At 43.3% G+C, this 21,785-nt stretch overlaps 1 protein-coding gene across 1 annotated transcript in view; it reads left to right on the top strand.

Annotated features, from left to right (window-relative positions):
* MAD1L1 (MAD1 mitotic arrest deficient-like 1 (yeast)) overlaps positions 1 to 21,785 on the top strand; it is a gene marked incomplete at its 5' end in the record, with an annotated part of 190,615 nt that overhangs the window by 42,319 nt on the left and 126,511 nt on the right. The gene's annotated exons all lie outside the window — the stretch shown is intronic.

Genomic DNA, 21,785 nt, shown 5'->3' with positions numbered 1-21,785 from the left:
TTCAGCATTCAATTTAACGCTTTCATGGGACTTTAATAGAGTTCACAACTGAAACTTGTGTTCGATTCTCATGTAACATTGCACAGTACTTCTCCTCTCCTGTGGCTACTAGAAGGACGTTCTTGTTTTCTCTTTTGCGTCTACTGATTACCAAGGATAAAAACCACTCTCACCATGGAGTTCTTCTACATTGTTTTGAACGATAGACAGATGTGAACTAAAGCGTGCTCTTCCTGTTGTGGCCAATGAAAATGGACTTCCTCTCCCCCAAAATTTCTGAAGTGTTTCAGAAAATGGTTGTCGTCTTCTCAAGGTGAAAATATAAGGATTCAGGAGGCCCAATACTGATGCTCTCTTCTAAAAACAACTTTAACTGAAACAGGTGTTCGATTCTCATGTAACATTGCACGGTACTTCTCTCCTGTGGCTACTAGAAGGACGTTCTTGTTTTCTCTTTTGCGTCTACTGATTACCAAGGATAAAAACCAATCAATACTGATGCTCTCTTCTAAAAACAACTTTTATAAATGTCTAATGCATCAAAAGCCCCTGTCTGTTTGTTATCTTTACCCTAATGCTTGGCGATTCCCCCTGCCAGCCCTCCTGTGTGGGCCCCTAGTAAGTTCCTTTGATTTTCCAAGACTAAACTGGTGCAAGAAGCTAGATTTAGTACCACATTTAGTCACTGAGTTTGTAACCTGATTGAATTTGGAGCAAAACTGAATGCAGAATTACCTCAGTGAAACCTACGTGATCCCCCATCTCTACCAGTTGTTGCAAACCAGTGAACGTTTGTTCTCCTTGATTAGTAGCAGCCCCACTTGCTCATGGACCAGGTCATTTGTCATTTTGTCTCCCTCCAGTTTCACTGGTTGCTTCTGACTGGGCTTGTGACATTTTTCCAGGATCTGCAGTGGCTTTCCCCTTGCTATGCTTAGACATTGGGAGGTGGCTGTTGTCTGCTGGCTGTGTTGGGGCACTCGCGGAAGCACAAGCTTGGCTTTTCCCCCTGCTTCTGCACGCTGCAGAGATCAGGCACATCCTTCATTACAGCAAATAAAATCTGATGATGCTTTGTGGCAGAAAATCCCCTGACCTCAGTAGTGCTTTTTTTCCTCTCCACCCTTTACTATGTAAATAAAAAAATCCACTTTTTCCTTAAAGAGTGGGAGAGCGCACTGCCAAAATTCCCCTTCTCTGCTCCGGTGCGCAGCGTGCGGGGGCCCTTGGGTTGCTGTAAGAAAGGGCCGTCAGAAAGGAATTGCAGTCACGCAGCTGTGCAGTGAATATGTAAAGAGTGATTCGTGTGGTTTGTATTTTGTGGATTATTTTCTCTCTCCTGACCCCACCTCAGATGAAATTCCTGCACTTCATCCGTTCCTCTGAGTTGAGCAATCAGCAGATACGATCGAGGTCTGTAAGGAGGCAGTGGTCTGGCATACAAAGCGGTCACATTAGGATGGAGGAGCCAAGACTAATGGAGAGCAAGGCTGGCAACAGAAGACAGAGAAACATGGCAGAATAAGATTCATTAGGGATCAGATTCAATAACTGTAAAATGATGAGAAGTTTATGATCAAAGGCTTACTTCTAGCATTTTAATGACACAGTCATTTAATCTGTTTAAAGCAGATAGATAAGGAGTTAAGTGAAATCTACAGCAGTCGTCTTTCTGAGCTGTTTATGAACCTGTTACAGGGTGCAGATCACTGTGAAAGGCACAGGATGGATGCCTGCTGTAGTAATTGAAAAGTATATAATGGGCTACCAGTCTTTACAGGCTCATTTACATATGAGGTCAGTAAAACTTAATGCAAAGGCTTGTGGTTTGTCTTAGAAGCGTGTGTGGTTCCTCAGCTATTTTTAATGTGTGTATTAGTAGCGAGAGTACTGAATGAAGGAAGGGGCAGAATTATTTTAAAACCTTTCTGTGCCAGGCTATTTAATTCCCGGTGTGTGTATGTCCTCTGGAAGTAGCATCAGCATAGGCTGTTGTAGTGACAAGATTCAGATGGGCTCTGACACTTAAACCACCATGTCACCTACCATAGGAATTACACATCTGAAAAAAAACTGGTGGGGTCAAGGAGGCACAGAAGTTGTTTCTTATCTTTTCCTTCCACTGTTGGTCTTGTGCCACCCTCCGTCCCTCTCTTGGTGACTCTCCTCGGTTAGTTAACTTCCTTCTCAGCTTTTCTTGACAAACACTTAAGAACTCTGGACAGTTGGATAGCACTTTGCTGTGTGTGCTCATGGAGTGTGGCACACTCTCAGTCCCTCATTCTCCCTAGCTTGTAGCCACCTGGCCACTATGAATTACTTGAAGCCAATTACAGCTGGAGTGCTGTGTGTGTCTGCAGACTGCACCTTTTTCAATTTCTGAAGTAGTTGTTACCTCCTCAAAACTCCTCTCCCAACACACACAGACACACTCCCGGGATTATAACGTAGCTGACAGCTCCTGCATCCCACATATGCTGTCAGAAAAGGAGGACTTTCCTTTCATTAAACGCTTAGTCTCTGTACACACACTTTTCACAGGTATTGAGAAGCAAGCAGAGGGGGCTCTTTCTCTACTCACGGCTCGAGGTTTGTTGAGCTGCTGGAAGCAAAGTTGCCGCTGCTGCATTGTTTAAGGCCATGTTACAGCACCGGCTGTGTGTGATGCAGACACAGTAGCAGAGTTGGTATCAAGCTGGTGGGGAATAGGAAGAATTTCCAAGGGCTCTAGGCTATCTTGTTTTCTACTTGCACAGAAAGTTGCTGTCCCGCAGTGGTATTGATTAGTTTTAAAATAGGGAGGTGATAAATGGAGATTTCAGGTGGTTCTGGTAGATGTGACTGCAATGGATGGAGGCGTTTCAATCGAGCCTGGAATATCTTCCCTTACCTCACGCTGGTTTTCTTGCTTATCCCAGGAGGGATCTGCTCGTGTCTAGCAACAGCATGGTCCCGTGGAGGGGCCTTCTCAGCTCTCTTCATTTGTGCTTTGCACGGGAAGTACCTCCATCCTCTTACTCCAGCTTCTCTCCCCCATGCTTAGCTCCCTTTCTGCTGCGATGTTTGGGATGCCTGTCACAGCTGCTCGAAGGGAGGGTTGTCTGTGTTTGAGAGAGACCAGCTAAGGCTGAACATTGCAAATTCCTTGCAGCATGCTACAGCAGCCAGACTGTAGATCCGATTTTAAGCAGCCTTGGGTCCACCGTCAGTCTGCACGTTCCCATTTCCTGAGAGAGAATTGGAAAATATTTTCCTTGTTCGAAAAAAAACTAAAATTTGTCTTTGAAATTTTAGCACTAGCAGCCAAATCTCTCATTGCTCCACTTCCCATTTGCTCTTCAGCACCCCTGTGTTTTTTCAGCTACTGTTCTTTCCCAAGAGCTTAGAGACTGTGCACTTGAGAGCTCACTTGTAGGGAGTAATATATTAAAAACTGGGTTTTAATCCACCTTCTGTCTCCAAGTACCTTGTTCTCTGAGGATGCCTGTTGCACTCTAATTTCACATGACTATTTAGAGATAAGAGTGATCTGGACTAGCAGCAACTGCCCGTACAGGGGCCAGCAGTGCAGCACAGCGACCTGCACACAGTAAGAGTAGTTTCCCACTTCCAACCCTGCATCAGGGACACAGGAACAAGTTGGTAATCTCCTGAAAACAAAGGTTGGCTGTTTGCTGTGATGCTTGCTACACTGTGGTAGCACCCTACCAAAACCCATCCCTGACTGAAGCACAAATCAGCAATAAGGCTGTCATAAACAAAAAAACCCAGGGCTCAGGGTCTCATCTTTGCTTATTGATAAATACTTGGTCAAGTAAGCTTATTTGTGGAAAAGTAAAACCTCCCACATAAATGTTCATGAAGTGTAGATGCACGAGAGAAGGCTCAGCAGCAGCAAGAGGAAGATGGTGCTACAGCCGAGCCAAGGGGCCGGTAATGCGAGGGGTTTGGGGATGTGGCCAGTTTTATCGACTGTGCATGGGTCTGGCAGGCAAGAAGGAAGGAGATGGTACAAATCCCAGCTCTGCTGTGGGTATGACAGAGTGTGAGTAAGTGGCTTCTGTGGAATTTGTGGATAATGGCCCTGAAACTTGGCCCCTTGTGCTGCAAAGGGGATGCTCAGGGCCTTGGCCGTAGCAGCCCCTGTTGATGCAGTGTGGTTTGGAGAACACAGCAGGAGAGAAATGATTCAATTTTAAAAGAAAACGGTTTTGCAGTGACAAATTTCCTTTGACCATCTATTACACCTGTCCAAATCCACCAGGTCTGGTACATTGTCACATTCTGGTACAGTTCCTTTTGCCTGGGCCTGAGCAGCTTTGGCCGTTCTTGGGCACAGCTGGTGGATCTTGGCAGCAGCCTAGCCCTTGGGGCCAGGTGCTCCTCCTAAGGAGGTTGCATGGACTGCCCAACCTGGTAACCCCAAATTTGCTGACCATCTCACCTGGCAGAGCAGTACTCCTGATTTCACTAGTTCTTTGCCTAGTAGTGCTTCGTTTTGAATAGGAGACTATCTCATTTAACAGCTTTTGAGAGAGGCAAACACATTCTTGTGTGGTTTAACTTAATATACATGCTGCAGAGCTGAAGTGAGGGTACTGATCAGTTCTTACAGCTGAGATAGCATTCAGAAAACAAATTAGAGTTTGCGGTTGGTAAGGATCCAGGCAGAATTCATAGAATTGAACAGTATTCTCAAGTTCAACATGGACAAACTCATTACTGATCCAAAGAAAGCAGGCATGTATTGAGGAATTAGGGATGTTTAGAATTTTTTCTTTTTAGTATAGGGAGACAGCCATGTTATGGTCTCCTGTAGGACTTTTTTAACGTGGATTAGAATTGGTAGCACTGGTAAGGAGATAGTTGAGGGGAACCGAGTTTGAGATTAGTGGGCTGGGTTTATCTATTACAACAGAGCGTTTTGTAGCTGACTGCTGAAGCTGGCTTTCTCCGTGTTCCAGCCCATGATCTATCAGGTGTTTCCTGAGGGCAGAATCATAATTATTTATCCATCTGAACCTCTGCTTGATGGACATGAAGAACCACAATCATGTTGTTGTTATGGTGACACGTGCATGCTAGAAATAATCTGGGATTACAGGGTTAAATTGTGCTTGTTCAAGCTGTTTGCTTCCCTGCTCCACTTCCACTTTGCAATCCTTCAGGTGCCTCGTCTCCAAAGGTGCTCCAAACTAGATGACAGAGGCTACCTTCAGAGGGCAGCTGTGGAAGATGGATGGGTGACTAACAGCAGGATGTTAGATGGGAACATGAGAAATAGTTTGTGAAATCTCTGGCTTTAATGAAGATGAACATACATGCAGAATGGTTATTTTACAAAGAATGTGGTCAAGAGCAATGTATGTAGAGATGTGTTCCTGTTTTGTGACTTCTTTTCTTGAGCTTTTACATCTCCATCCACCTTTGTTTCTCTCTTCACCATCTCCCAGAAAAGTAGGAGTCCTTAAATTAACTTTACTTCCTTTAAATCAGGATGGAGACTCCCTGATTTAAGGCCTGGTGACCAAGAAAGATGCCAGATGACAAACCTGTCCGTTCTCTGATTTTTTGCACTCTAATCACCAAAAAACCCTTGTACTTTTCCAAAGAGCTGGATTACATCTGTATGGATCAGCATGCATGTGTTCAAGTTGCTGTTATGACTGTGGAAAAGACATTTCCTTCAGGGGGAAAAAAGCACAATCTCGGTGACTCTATCTTAAGTGTTATTCTACTTTTCCATCACCTGAGGATTTGAGCAGCTCTGCCACTCTGAAATATTAAAATGAACATAGATTTGAGAGTATTTTTATATTTAGAGGCATTGATTCTAATATAATTTCTCTACAAATTAAAACTCTCCTTGAAAAAGATTAAACTGTCAGTGATAACATCTAGGTTCTTGTTATGTCTAAGAGGAATAAATGCTGAAGTTACAGAATTGTCTGGAGGCTTAGAAAGTAAGAGTGGGAATTAACGATATGAGAGAGAATGGATGAAAGTATTGGATAACACTTTTTCTTAATTGGAGGAATTGGAAAGAGTTGAATTAAGAGGTTTATGGCCAAAAAGAATATCCATTTAGTCTCATCTGCTATATAATACAAAAAATACAGCTTTAAGAGAAATCTCCACCCAGTGACTTGTGATTGCTCCACGGACTCTTTTTAATAAGATATCAAATATTGATTTAAAGTTACTAAGTAGTAGACAACGAATTGGTTTCCCTGGTTAGCCATCCCTATTAAAAATATATATTATTTCCAGTTCGCTGACTTCACCATGAGCTATTGGGTTCTCGCTGTGCTTTTGTTTGCTAGATTAAAGAACCATTTAGTGTCAGATTTCCACCGAAGACCCTGATCAGATTGCTTCAGCCTTCTCCATAGTAAATGAAATAGTTTGATTTCCTTTCATTTCTCATTGTGTGACGTGTTTTTCAGACCATGAATCATTTATGGAAATCTTCTCACAATTTTCCTTAATTTTCAACAACTCTCTTACACATATACACCTCACCTGGATGCATTATCACTGTAGTGGTCTAATCAATGCTGCATTCAGAGACAATATTGTTTCTCTAGTCCTACTCATAGGTATGTAAAGATTCTTGCTATTCCTTTGGGTTTTTTTAAATTGGAGATAACCCTTAGTTATTAACCATGGCCAAAATCCCTCCTTGCAGACATTGTCTTCTAGAAAGTACCTGCTGTGTTGTATACCTGAGACTATATTCTGCGCTTCAGGATGTCTCATGATGCATTTGAATTCATGTGGAATGATTGTGCCCAGCACAATCAGATTTCTAAGCTATCTTTGTGGGCTTTGTTGTTTGCTACAATTCTACCTTTGTGTTATCTGCATATTCTAGTAAGGATTTATTATTTTCTTATGTATAGAGAATGTATGCTGCATACGAGTGGTCAAAGAAGCAATTCTTATTGGAAGTAATGGGAAGTGTCACTGTTAGTTCATCAGCTTTTGGACCATTTAAAAACTGTCATAGTCTGATTTTTGCATCATTCTAGTTTTAAAAGAAAATGGGATTTTGATACTGAGGCAAATATTTTGCAGAATTCCTATTCTGTTATGTCAACACAGTTATCTTAATTAAGTAGACTTGAAATCTATTCAAGTCTGTTTGACAAGACCTGTTTTCCATGAAATTGTATTACTTGCTTTTCCTGATCTTTTCTTCTAATGGAGTTATGTATCAGTCCTGTCTTGTGAGTTAAGGGGATTCATTTTGCTGCATTCTGGAAGCTTCACGAGAAGTGAACAAGGCAGCAGATAACTTGATCTATATGAGGCTAGCTGGTTAATCTCATTTTTCAGTCTTCACAGTCTATTCACCAGCCAGTGCTGTCTCATCTCGACTGCTGTAAATGCAAAATGTGCAGATCAATACCGCCGATGGGTGATTAGTAATTTGCAAACTTCAGTAAGTGAATTCATCCGATTCAAGGTTTTAAGTTGGAGAAGAAAGTAGAGAAGGAGTGATTGAATGGGCTGAAATAACAGAAATGGGTATTTCCTTTCAAGTGAAATGTAAGCATTGTTGAGCTCTGTTAAGCAAGACGATGGCAAAGATTTGTACTCCTTTCACACTGATTACAGGAAATATTTTTTTTTTCTGAAATCGCTAGCACCAAATGTACTTTTCCCTTATCATCTCTCTTGATCTTTTTTTTCGTTGTTGACCTACTGGAGGATAAAAATGTATAAATTTATGCAAGTAAGATTTTTATCGTTATTCTTGAGGCCACTTTTTGCTGGTTCAGGCGGGTGAATTCTGAGGTGCTTGTCCACTGTTCAGTATCAGTTTCAGGCAGAAACTCCCTGGTTTCTCTCAGTACGTCCCACATGCATCAAAGACTATTTGGGGGTTCTGCCTGCAAGCAGAAAGCGACTTGGAATAAGTGCCTTTAGCTCCCTCAGAGAACCTGCATGCCGCTGAAGATTGGAGATGAAGTAGCATTAATTTTAAGGTATTAAAATCGCATTAAAAACAAAACAGCAACTGAAATATGAAAAATGATCAGGTAATTGCTACAAAAGTTTAACGAAGGAAAAATGTGTTCATCCATAGTAAATATGATCTGACCCCTGAAAGTCAGTGTGATTGTGTGCTTAAAGATGCCATCTGTAGTTAGCAAAGTACAGAAAGGCTTTCTTTCAGGTTTGCTCAAATAAAGCTGAAAAGATGCCTTCTCAGCTGCAGCTGGTCTGTGTTTCTGAGTTATGCATGAGTTATCTAACTGAAACTTAATGGGAAAGAAGTAACTACCACAGTGCAAGAGCTTGCTGTGATAGCTGTTGTGTAAGCCTGAACTGTCTTCTCCTCGGTGGTTTGTTAGACGAAGGCTGGAGAACTGGTTTCCCACTGAGAAACACTAGAAAACTAGAATTTCTCCTCATTCACAATTTTCTTTGACAAAAATGTTGTGATTCCTGTTGACAATGAGAAAAGTGATGATAAAAATCAAAGCTTGAATTTTATACAGCAGGAAATACTGTGTTTTGAATGAGGTTTTGTAGGGTCTTAACAGTTTATAGGTTGACCTGGCAGTCATAATTCTGGGAAAACTTGGCAGTAAAATTTGAAATCGTTGCCCCTTCACATCTCTGTGCAAAATGTGCTTGTTACTCTCCAGTCCATTAGCATGGTGAAGTAAAACTGGTGAAGTAAAATCAAACAGGGGACAAGACAGTTGTATTTCAGACCATTAAGTCGTGCACTCATGTCCAGACAGTTTTGTGTCTACCAAATATATTTCAAGATAGATTTAAATTGATTTTGGCTCAATTTTGTAACAGTCTAAGCTCAAATAAAGAAGATGTGTTGTTGGAGATGAATTGATATAAGGCAGGTTTAGCATGTTGACGGAGTCATTTTGCTAATGGGCTGGTGATCCCAGTGTGACGTTTCTGAGCACTTTCCCATATCTTTGGTTCAAATTGCATTTAAGAAAAAATGAATAGTAGTTACAGGTAACCAAGAGGTATTTTCCCCCAGTGGAAGCCAAGAAAGTATATTTAAGGAGATGATTGTGCTGATATAAGTCCCCATGTGGACAGCCTCACAGAGCCCATGGGATATGAAATGGTGGGGGGATGTAGCTTATGTCACCTACAGAGGTGCACCATAAACCAAAAAACCTGCCCTCATGCCAGAAATGTTTATCTCTCTGTCATGGGAGTAGAAGGGTTTAAATTGAAACTTTTCTCTGTAGACAAAGGTCAGGTGGATCCCTTGTGCTGGCCGCACTGTGTGGATGGCTGCTCCTCCTCTCCTCTCTGCTCCATCTTACCCTGCTATGTTACAGCTTGAAATTCCCCTTCTCAGCCCAAGGATTTATTCTGATATGGAGACATTCCGGGTCTCATCAGTACAATGGGTAAAGCAAAACCAAGTTACCAGCTCTTACTTTCTCAGGCCATATGTAACCAGTGAGGGGTATTGATTTAGTTTTGATGTGATGTAGTTTATAAATATGCATGAGGATTTAGGGTTATTTAACTGTGCTTTTTAATTCTCCTTGCATTGCTGACTCTTCTAGTCGAGGGTTTCTTTGTATGCACAGCAGGCTGCTCCTTGACAGCCCTGTTTTCACTGCCTGGGACCTCTCTAATGTTTGTTAATCCCAAGTCTGTACAAACTTTTAATCTTTAAGGAATAAAGGGACACAAAGCGATGCACTTCTGCGTGGGGACCAGGGGAGCAGAGTCCAACTCCCTGAGGAGCTGGGTAAAGAAACCTGGGACCAAAAGGTGATCATCACCAGGTAGGAAGGAGGAAGGAGATGGAGGAGCCCTTTTCCGTGCTCCTGGAGAAGGGGAAAAGAGCTCTTTTCATCAGGGATCCTACAACTTGCTTAAATAAAGAAAGTAACCTGATCAAATGGTAGAAAGGGGAGGGAAAATCAAATATTTGCCTGTTTGCCCTGAGGAGCTGGAAGCGAATGTACCCTCTGAATCGATATTTGGATGTTTTGGATACTCAGGTCTCTTACTTGAGAAAGAACAGAGCAAACAAAAGAGGGTTCTGCATATTCAACCTATCTAAGTATAACTACAGTGACTCTGGTGAATAACGTACGTAGCTATATGCATAATTAAGAAAGGTATGTACACGTATTTATGTTTTTCTGAGATGTTGGAAGCTCCCTATTTGCTCTGTCACTTCTCTCTCTACCAAATTATCCATTGCTAGAAAAATTTCCTCCTGGTACCTGCTTGGACATTGAGCTCGTATTGGGGAAGATGAGCTTTCCCCAGGGGCAAGCTGTGTCCAGACGAACACCACATTGCTGAGAAGTGGCCGTGACAAAAAGAATAAAACTTGCAATTCTTCTCTAGCTCTTCTTCCCCTTGGTGTGTTGCAGGGACATGTTTTGTTTTCCTCATTTTTATCTGCTGCTTGGCCAAAGCAGAAGGAGTGTGGGAGGCGATAACCTCTCACAGTGAGAGGCTGCAGTGGAGCTTGTTTAACCTGGAGCACGTTTACTATAAAACCCACTCAGACACTGCCCAACTGCTCGAGGAGACTGTCAGAAATGAGTCTCCGAACCATATACGTCTGCCACAGTTTCTGTATGATGTGAAAGGGAACTTGACTTGCTGTGTAAGTGGAACTGCTTCCAGCTCGAGGCAGGGAATCTGTTAATGACAGCAGGTTAGCTCTGTGGTGTGGTCAAGACCGAGGGTGCACGTTCATTCACTGAAAGGCAGCGGAGCTATTCAGGGTTTGCTTTGTACCTTGCCAGGTCAGAGTTATACACGCAAGGACATATAATAGTACTTTTATATGCACTAAATTACAGGATCAAAATGTCCTGGTGTACTTGAAGCCTTTAGGAAGTTTCAGCGTTGCTGTTAGTGCTATTGTGGTTGACCTCAGCAACCAGCCTATGCAGTGTGTTTGCTGTAAAAATACATGACGTGATGGACAGCTCTTTTTTTCACTTACTTTTCAGGCTTGTATATGCTCAGCTGAACTTTGATGCGTCCTGCCATCAGATCATGAAGTTGGTGGCTTCTACATAATTTTTAATTATTCATCTTTCTTTTTAAATAAGATACTATCTTAAAAAAAATACTTGTAGAAGTTTTGCTTTTTGCTAGTGAGACATATTAACTGGAAAATCTTATTACATTGCAGTTTTACTTTCCTTTATAAAGTCTTGAAAGAGGGACCTCTGTTGTCAGACTTCACTCTGACTCTTCCCTTCCTGTTTGAATACCGAGGGTCCCAGGCCAGCACCACCAATCCATGCTGCTTTTCTCCTCTGGGATCTCCCCTTGAAATCCCATCTGAATTCATTGCAAAGTAGAGCTTTACCAGGAAACACACAATTATGGAGGCATTAAACCAAGATTTATAGAGCATTGTTGGGAGGGAAAGCTTTGAGTCGTTGAATATCTGGATTGGAGTAAGTAGTACCAAAAAACCCTCACTTCAAGTACCTTCTGTCTTTCTGGTCTATTTGTACAGTATCTGTATGTGCATGTTGCATGCAGAATAAGAAAACAGAGCAGCAAAGAAGTAGTTAATTTTTTTTTTAAACTATGTGTACTTCTTTTGAAAAGCTAGGTTTGGTCTGACACTTCTCAAAGGTATTCTTAACTGAAGTTACTTCATTTGTATGGGAAAGTTGATAAAATGTTTTTTGAAATTCAGATCTCTGAAAGCCAGCATTTCTCACCATGAAGTTAAGTCTTATCTCTGAAAAAGAATTTTTATAACTCAAACTGTAAGCTCTTTGGGGCTGTTTTCAGAACCTATGTGCTTTTTATTTTCGGTGTCTTTATCAGAGGTTTTGAACCATCACAGATCTCCTCTGCATGCTACTAGAGTGTAAATAATAGCAACTTTTTATGTACTTTGTTCTCTGGAAAGACAGGAATCCTTGACTTGAAAAAACTGGTGTAGAAACCCTGGAATTCAAATCTCTAGGTGGTAACAAACTATCCTAGAGCAGACTGTGATTTTCTTCCATTTCAGTAAAAGGAAGAGCAGTGATTGAAAAGGACAGTGAACATTTGAGTGCATTTTTTCTTCTAGATTATCCCAACTCCGTGCCGTTCCATGTCTTGCTGTCCTGACTCTTAACCTTCTTGTCACGTTTGTTTGCATCCCAGACCTCATCTGAATGCCTCACTCAATGCAAATTATAGTCTTGCATCCTCCAGGGGATAATGCGTTTGAAAATGGCTATAGAGAAAGGATCTCCTTTCTAAAACTGTACCTGAAGGGCTTCAGCACCACTGGTGAGACATTTTATTTTATTACTCGTATTGCAGCACTGCCCAAAATGTGTTAAACGTTGTACCGAAAGATATGGTCTGGTGTTAGAGCAGTGTGATTAGGGTGATTAGAGCTTTTTTGTCTGTGAGACATCCTAACTCCAGCCACCTCTCTGTCTCATTGCTAATTTGCTGTAGATGCTGCTGTAAAAGAGGGCCATAGGGAGGAATATCAATGAGTATGTATAGTGTGGCAGATCAGCTCAGGAAGGAAAAGAAAAAGCCCTGTAGAAGTCTTTGTGGGAGGAGCATCTGATCCAGGTGTTGGAGGTGGCATTACTGATGGAGTAGGGAAGGTAATGTGGGATTACTCATGTCATTGCATGTGAGGGCTAGGTTCTGAAACCTGTTGTGCTGGTGGGAACTATAGAGGAGTTACTGTGGATGAAGAGGCATTACTCAGGCTAACACAGATTATCTTCACCTTCACTGTTCTGGAAATGACTAACGTGGGTGTTCAGGAGGCCGTAGAAGAGGGGTTGCCTGAACCAAAGTGTAGTCACATCGCTGGGGCAAGGAGAAAGATCTTCCTGTTTTGGGGAAGAAGTAGCAGGAGTTGGACTAAGAACTGGCTAAGAGAAGGATGAAAATGGTGCCCAAGTTATTTTCTGCTGCCAAGTTTCAGGGTTCTGCGTGCTGCAGATTTACGCACAAATATGATGGAGAGCGAAATGTGGGGAAAAAGGTAGGGAACATGGTGGGAATGAGTGAGCCTTTGCCCAACATCCGGCACCTTCTGTTTTTTGGTTTTTCCCCAACTGTTTCTGATTTCGAGTGTGCACATACTGGCAAAACTAAGAGGAGCAGGTGGTGGTTGTTGCTTATTTGTTAGCTTGCTTTGTCTCATCTTTGCAATCCGTTTTTGTTAATACAGCTCTTGTTCCAAGGGCTTTAAAGATCCCTCGATGTAGTTATCTTCTGTGACAGAGGGAGAGGGAGACGGGGCTGGTGAGTGTGGTGTGCTTTGTGCACTGGGTACAGAGGGAATTCTTTGGGATGCAGTTTACTTTGGGTTTTACTCTAATCACTTTAACAAGCCTGAGCAAAGAAGCAAAAAGAACAAAACCAAGAAACAGAATTTCCATTAAAATGGCATTTCCTGAGGTAGGATTAAGCTTCCTGAGTCTGCCTTGTACTGGGTGTAGAAATGCCTCCTATACTCTTTTGTAGGAGAAAGTTGAGTAACCAAATTTTTTTTTATTAAAAACGGTTAAAGTAAGAATAAAATAAAGATAGACCAGAAGAAGCTGCTCACCTGTATAGCTAGGCTGACTCTAGTTAATAAGCTGTTGCAACAAGGGCTATAGTTGTTGGGAACCTTGCATGTGCCTTTCAGGTGATAAATTCCAGTTTTGCTTTCCTACTGTTGTTTTGTTCTCTATCTTTGAGTAAAATTTTCAACGGGTATTGATGCAGGACTTAACAGCAGACAATTCTTAACGTAAATGCTATACCATTAAATGTAAACTGAAGATAAATACATTCAAAGATGAGTTCTAATGATTTGTGGCTTCTCTGCTTTCATAATTTAGTAAAAGCAACAGGGTATTTATTAGCTGTGTGCAAAGCCCATGTGTGTGTGTGTCTGTGTTTACTCACAAATACCACATGTTTTCAGAAAAGCGAAACAGTAGTTCCAGAAACCTGAAGCTTTGGGAAAGGCGTGCATTTCTGTTGCAGCTTGAACTGTGTAAAGGATCCGCAGTCAGGAGGAAGCACTGAATCCCCAAAATAAACTTGCAAGTCCTCAAAAGCAGCATCAGCCCTTCTAGCAGTGCAAGCATCAGAAACTTGGATTTTGTATGAATTCAGTAGCTGGATCCTAACACAGCAAGAGACCAGCCAGAGGCCTTAAGGTAACATTTTGTCACAAAACAAAGACAGGAGACAGTCACAGGTGGGACAGAGTAAGCGGCAACCCATGGTAGATCTGGGCACTGGGGTTTATTTTAGAACCAATGATATCAGACATTTTACGTCACTTTGTTTTTTCACACAGTTGGTTGTTTGCTCCCCCACCTCGGTGCTGCCTTCTCTCGGACTTGGCATCCCTTCCCCGCAGGAAGATCGCTGCTGGTGTGGGAAGGTTGGGCAGAAAGTCCTGTCTGCTCGCAGTCACCAGTCACAGGTGTTACTGGCCAAGGCCCCTGGGCATCCCCTGGCCTTCATCCCTGTGCACTTCTCTGATCTCCAGGATCTTCCTCCACTTTCAGCATCTTTCCTCCAGTCAGGGTCATCACCACCTTCTTTGTAGGCCCTCTTCTTTCTGGGGCCACTTCTCTTTTTGGAAACCCCACTTTTCAGCACCACTTTTCTTTCTGGAGCCCCAAACTCCTGGTTTTCCCAATCTGAATAGCCTGAATCGTTGATCAGCTTCTGATCAGCCTCCTAAGCAGTGATTCTGTTTCACGTCTCTCTATCTTTGGAGGATTCAGGATGTGGCACTTTTGTTTTAGTTGAGATCTTTACCAAAATTTACACCCAGGCTGTACTTGCAGTGAGCAAGTAGCATCTTCTGCATGTGAGTTCAAAAGTTCTGTTTTGGACATTCACCACATGCATATACCCAATTATCTGCTGTGTGTTAGCATTTGCAATTTAAGCTACTTTTTGCCTACAAGAGGTAGCAAATGGAAGCAAGAGCATTCCCTGGCCAGTTGGATGCTTTTCAAACACTCCTCTTCCTCTACCCCTCCAGTTGATGCTTTATGTTTTATATCTGTGTTTAAGAAATTTTGCCATCTGTCTCCTACAGATAGATACAGTCTTCATTTCTGATGTTCTTCCAAGGTAACTACTGACCCATTATTTCTTTAAAGCTGATACAATCTACTAAGCTCCTTAGATGGTTTCTATTTAAGTACCTTGGTATTAAATAATATGTCCCAGTCCGGAAACCTTGGAGATTTTTCTCTTAAGAAGTCAGCATGGAAACAAATTCCTTAGCTGAGAAAGCAGCAGTGTGTATTGCTTGTATTTGGGTGATGCTCTCACTGTATGCGAGAGTCACACAAAGAAGAAATGGTCCTTTCCTTGAAGAGCTTCCAATCGTCAGCCTTTTCTCAGCAGGGGCAAGCACAATCTGTTGCACTGCAAACGAGTAGCGATTAAACTCAGCTGTCCATATGCTCCGCCAGAATTTATTGCGCTGCTCAGAAATCACAATCTTTTAAGGTTGATAGACATCAAGACTGTGAAAAAATAAGGCACTTGTGTGCATGTCAGCCTCATCTGTGGGTTTTGACGACTTTGCTTTCAAATGCATTAAACAGGAGGAGCCTATGAGGATGTGAAGTGAGTTGAAAATCCTTGACAGTGCTTGCTGACATTGTATCCTGACAGTCATTGCCTCCTTGGGACATATGAACTTCTTTCATTTCATTAGTGATGTTAGATAAACATGTTCACAACAGTTGAGACTATTCCCTTTGCAACCAGTTCTGCCTTCTGATTAGAAATATCTGCAGTAGATGAATAGATCTTAAATGGAGTTGTTAAGCACTGAATGTTTCGTCAATGTAAAGTAGTCTACATAGTTTTAAGTACTTTATTCTTACCTGTGGGCCTGTGAAAGTGAGTCGAGTAGAGAGAAAAGCTTTTATAACTCCTGGAGAAAGACATCCCTGAATTGGGACTGTGCAATTTTCAAACAACGAGGAGGACAGATGCCAGAATAAGTTCAGCCCTTTTCAAGGTGCTGTCACTGGCAGCTTTCATTGTTCTTCTGAACAACTCCTCTTCTAAAGGAAAAGTTTCTGTTTTTCAGAGATTAAAGCAATCCTGTCTTCATTCATTGCTTCGTCACTTGACTGATTCTTCCCTAATGGGGAGATTACTTAGGAAGTTTTTCAGCTATAATTTCAACATGTAGACCAACATACTGACTGTTTGCCGATAGTATAGTTTTTAAAAATGACACATAGCATCAGCACAATTATCTCCTCAGGGTGTTTTTTTTTCAAGCTGTGAGATGGAAGTGGGAAGGAAGGCAGCAGCATCTGACTTGAGCTTGTATCTCCATTCTAGATGGCAAATTGGCCCTGTTGCATATTCTCTTTTCCACAGTCTTTTGTCAGAAAGCTTATTGATAGCCAGAGTCTTACTAAATAGTTCTGCCATGTCCCAGAGTGTGCTTAGAACAAATTGCATTAAGACAATATTTGTGTGTTGCATCTACAGTGGCTGTCTCACATAATGACTGCACGACGAGGACAGAAGTGGTGGGATGGTTCTTCTCAGTGGTCTGTGAGAGGGTTTCCCGTGTGCATACCCTGGGGCATGTGTCTGGAAGGCTGGGGATAACGTGTCAAAACAACATTATTTCACAAATTGTAGAACATATTAACATGTAGAGTCAACAAATCATCTCTGTAAAATGTCCGGTACCCTTCTGAGAGCACAAAAATGGTTTTGCTGCCTTAAGCACCAAATCAGCTAGTTAGCATCTTGCTTTCCAGGAATGAATAATTCACTCTTCTACTGAGTGTCAACCAGACTTGGTTGCAATCAATCAAGGTATTTATTGCTTCCTCCTAAATTGAAGCTGTGTGTACATTTTTCTGACAAATTTGAATTACTGGCTCACTGTTATTCCTTGAGAGAAGAATCAATGAACGCCAGCAGTTCTCTAGTTCAAGTTATTTACTCTTCAGCATCTCTACAATTTCCAATTTTAAAAGTATTGGGAAAAATAGGGGTAAAGAGGGGGTGCTGCTGAGAAACTAGCAGTAATCATCTTCGCTCTCTGACACACAGGCCATGATGTGCTGATGAGCAGAACACTCTACCAAGTTATCTACTGAATGAACCAGGGACAGGGTGCCTTTCCAACAAAGGGACTGTCTATAGGTCATATATTGATTGCATCCCCCAAATGTCTCATATTTCTATATAAAGGCACCACGAGCTTAAGTGGATTTGGTCAATTCTCACGTTCAGACCAAGTTTCTGAACCTAAAGTACACTTTCTTGGAGAAACTAGGGACACATTACCATTTGTTGCAAGATGTTTTTTAACTCTGTTAAGCAATACCTCCTTGCGTGTGTTGGTTCAGCACAGCAGCAGCATCTGGAGCTGCTCCTGGGCAGTTGCTCAGGGAGTCCCAGCTCCTGTTCAAAAAGCCTGGCGCTCTCTTCTGTACCACACTTTTCAAATCCCCCTGTTTGGTCTTCCTGATCAGTGGCCCTAGATTAGAAACCGTTTTCTAAATAGGCAAATCTGGTTTAGGTCTTCTCTCCCAGTGCCAGAAACACCATTTTCCAGGCTTCTGTTGCAGAGCTGAAAGGACAAAATTCTGATCAGTAAGACTAATTTATTGTGGAGAGAAGAGCAGCTGACAGAGGAAAACAGCAATTTACATTTTCCAGAGCTAACGGGGTTCCAGGAGGAGGTTGTTTGCTTTCTTCAGTCCCTGGTTTCTTACCAGCATTAGGGTTTCATTTCCTTCAAATGCTAGTGAGATTTTAATGCTACTTTGCCGCCTGTTATATTTAGCAATTTCCAGCCATGACACTTCCTAGAGCCAACCAAAGCTACTCCCAACCTTCAGAAATTTGGAAAAATACTCCAAACGATTGAAGTTGTGATACCGTTTTGCCTGTCTGGTATTACATACACACGCAACTGATGCCTTTCGTCAGAAATTGGCTCCGGTCTGCACCGTTTCCATGGAAAGCTTTCTGCGTTTATTTGAAAATCCATAGGATGTCAGTAAATTTCCCAGAGACTTAAGTAATGCTCTGCTTGGTGTGACAGTGCAAGGCGGCAGTACGGACCGGTGATGAGGAGGGTCATCTCTGAAGACATATTTTCTTTTCATTTCTGCCACGGTGCTGTGAAGGAGTCTCTAACTGGAGACTGCATCTTTCCATACCTCTGCTCCCCTCACATACCGGATCTTCAGGCTTTGTTGTCTGGTTTTTGGGCTTTAGGTGGTAGTTTCTTGTGAGGTTTGTACAGGACCTAGCACACTGGAATCCCTGTCTCACTTGGTTTCTTTTAGGCGTTACTATAATATAAACCAGCAGCACTAATATTTTAGCTGTAGGGAGAAATGTACTGGTTTGATGTGTGCTGTGTAGAATAAAGAGAAAGCTACTGCCCCTAGCCCAAAAATGTGAGTAGCATAGCAAATATGTTAGTGATCTCCCAGAAATGTTAAATGAGATGGATTCTGCTACAGCCTTCGTATCACAGTGAGTTTTTAAGAGATTCGCCTGTCTCAGTGTAGCTTCAGACTGACACACTCAGGAGCATTGGTGAGCCCCGAAAATAAGGCTAAGTCCTAGTTCTGAGTTTGAGAGCATGATTTTTCAAGGTGGGGATGTTATAAAAGGAGAGGATAAATGGGCTGAAAGAGCTATAAGAGCCAAAGCACTGCAATTTTATGGCAGGGCTTTATAGAAAGGCCAGAGAGATGTTTTAAAGAGTAAATAACCTGCAAAATAAACAGACTAGCACAGCATGGGTTAAAGCAGTCCCGGCAGGAAGGTAGTAGCAATCTCCAGGTTTTGCACGGCTTTCCACCACGCTGAGATCCTTCTGCTGTCTCGTGCCTTTGCGTGAGCATCTGCAGTGACGGTGCAGTATGAAAGCGCAGGCGATCTCTGCGCTGCGTGCTGGAGCCAGCGTGGTGATGGCAGCCGGGGCGAGGAGCCGTGATCTCTGCCTGACCTTGGCACTGCAACCAGCGAGGGAGACGGGGCCAGAGCCACCCTTCGTGACTTGTCAGAAGTACCACCGTACCTGGCTGCGCAGGGAGAAACGGGCTCTGCAGCTCTGATTTTAAGAGCATCCTTTTGCCAGCCAGCGTAAACCCCATTGCAAACTTTGGGGTTGAATCTCTTCCCTTGAAAGGCAAACAGGAGAGTGGGGAGTGCCCTGACCTGTCTGGAAGAGTCCTGAAATGCAAATAGCACGAGAAGTTAGATGCAGAAACAGGTTTGTAAATGCCAGTGTGCTGCTGGGGAAAATATGTCTAATAAGCTGGTGTTACAGCTGTCTTCATGCTCCTTCTGTTCAACATTTCCAAGCTGCTGCATGGAGTCCCAGTCCTTCATTTCTTTCCTAAGTTTTTCCTGGCTGAGGCTGTCATTAGTGTTATTTCTTCTCTTGGTTCTACTGGCCTGTCTGTCAGGTCCAGGCTGTTTGTCTTGACCTCTCTGTTGAAATGGGGTCATGAAGCCACATTTACTGCAGGGTTGCAGGGTGGTGCTGCCCTCCCAGATGAATCACAGAATCAATTTGGTTGGAAGAGGCCTCTGAGATCATCGAATCCAACCTTTGCCCTAACACCACCATGTCAACTAGACCATGGCACTAAGTGCCACCTCCAGCCTTTTCTTAAACACCTCCAGGGATGGTGACTCCGCCACCTCCTTGGGCAGCCCATTCCAATGCCTAATGACCCTTTCTGTGAAGGAATGCCTCCTCATTTCTAGCCTGAACTTCCCCTGGCGCAGTTTCAGACTATGCCCTCTTGTCCTATCACTTGTTACTTGGACTAAACACTGGAACTAAACACCCCCAGCTCCCTCAACCGCTCCCCATCAGACTTGTGCTCCAGACCCTTCACCACCTCGTTGCTGTTCTCTGGACTCGCTCCAGCCCCTCAATATCTGTGTTGTAGTGAGAGGCCCAAAACTGAACATAGGATTTGAGGTGCGGCCTCACCAATGCAGAGTACAAAGGGACGATTGCTGTCCTGGTCCTGCTGGCCACACTGTTTCTGATACAGGCCAGGATGCCATTGGCCTTCTTGGCTACCTGGGCACACTGCTGGCATAGATGCTCTCCTGAGTACTGTGAGGCTCTGGTGGTATGAGAACATGCATTGTCTGCCCAGTATGGCTGAGGCCATGAAGACCACAAACTCTGACTGCAGGGAGCCTGCACAACTAGGAAGGGTACCCAAGGTTTCTGTGCCTTAAGATTCCCTTGTTCTCTGGAGGGAACTCCTTGGGCCACAGCAGCCCTTTGGGGGTTCCCGTGTCCTCCTGTGTCAGGAGGTTCCTCCCACCTCCTCTTTTCCTGGGACATACAGTTACAGGTATGAGCTCCCTTTGTTTTTAACTTCTACATACACTGTGAAATAGTGACCCTGTCTTCCACCCAGATGGACAGATGTGGTTAAACTGATTTCTCACAAGGAGCACTGTATTGGTTGCTCAGAGTACAGGTATGGGGAACAACCATACCCACTTTACTTTTTGGTCTGGGAAACACAGCAGTAGAGCATGTGTTTGTTTCCAGGTACACTGATGCTTTCCATGCCAGTTGCACTGGAATTCAGGGTTTCCAGTTGTGCAGTTTTAAAAGATATTTTCAGTGGTAGAGTCAAGAAGGCATTAACCTCGTATTCAACAGCATGTGAACCCCATGCTCTTGACAAAAAGTGCTTTTGGAGTTCACATCTTCTCCCAGCTCTAAATTGTGCTTCCCCTTTGCCTGCATAACTGCCGGCATCCTGCCAGCCTCAGCTTTGGCTGCTTCTCCTCTGCGGTGGGGCCCATCTGCCTGGCATGGCCCTGGGAGCCAGCTGGCAGGGGGGGAGCCAGCCTTGGGGACCGCAGGGGGGCCACGAGCCGCGCAGCGCCTGCGCGTCGCTGGCTACGCCGCTGGACCCAGACCCCGACACTGCTCACGGGCACCTGTGTCTCTACGGGTGAGCGTACCTCTTCCAGCTGCCTTCTGCCCAGCTAACGTCTAGCAAGTGAGGTTTTAAAGGAGAATTTAAGTATGATTCCCATAAGAGGGCACTGGAACAGCTGTGAGATGTAGCATCACATGGGAACGTAAAAAGTGCCCAGCTGGCCCTTACCCATGGTCTGTCCAGCCCAGAAGAGCATCTCTGACTGCAGTGATGGAAGATGCTCTTTTGGGAGAGCCCACAAACTTGGCCACGCTCCCCAGCACTCTCCCAGCAGCCAGAGGCGCTGGAGGATGGGCCCTGCCCTCCCCTGGCAGGGTCCAGTTATGGAGCTGTTGTCCATGAATTTGCCAAACCCATTTTTGAACCAGTGCTGTGTCTACTGCCAGGCTCTGGGATGGTGAGTTTCAGCAGTTCACTCCTTGCTGTGGGCAGAGGTGCTTTACAGTATGTGGATGGAGTATTTTCATTAAAAGATGTTTGGAATGGGAACTTCTGGGGTCTCTTACCAGCAATGACCAGCAATTCGGGATGAAGTTGCTCAGTCTCTGCTCTGGTTTGCGTGAAAAAAACCCACATAAAGTTCTAGTCTGTCTTTAATGAAAATGAAATGATAAAATTGGGATAATACCTACTTCATGCTGCTCTTGAGGGTTAATTAATGTTTACAAAATCACTTTAGGTCCTGAGATTTAATTGAAGGAAAAATATTACCGTATAAAATGCCTTTTTATGCAGACGTTGCTATAGGGTTTCAGCTGGGCAGAGTGCTGTGGAAGCCAACATTAGCACATGCTTTACTACTTTTATGGTCGTGAGGCTTCCTGT

This window comes from Cariama cristata, unplaced genomic scaffold (genome assembly GCF_000690535.1).
Source record: "Cariama cristata isolate BGI_N322 unplaced genomic scaffold, ASM69053v1 scaffold6084, whole genome shotgun sequence".
Lineage (NCBI taxonomy): Eukaryota > Metazoa > Chordata > Aves > Cariamiformes > Cariamidae > Cariama > Cariama cristata.
Note: the sequence above shows the minus strand (reverse complement) of the source record. Positions and strands in the feature narration are given on the sequence as shown.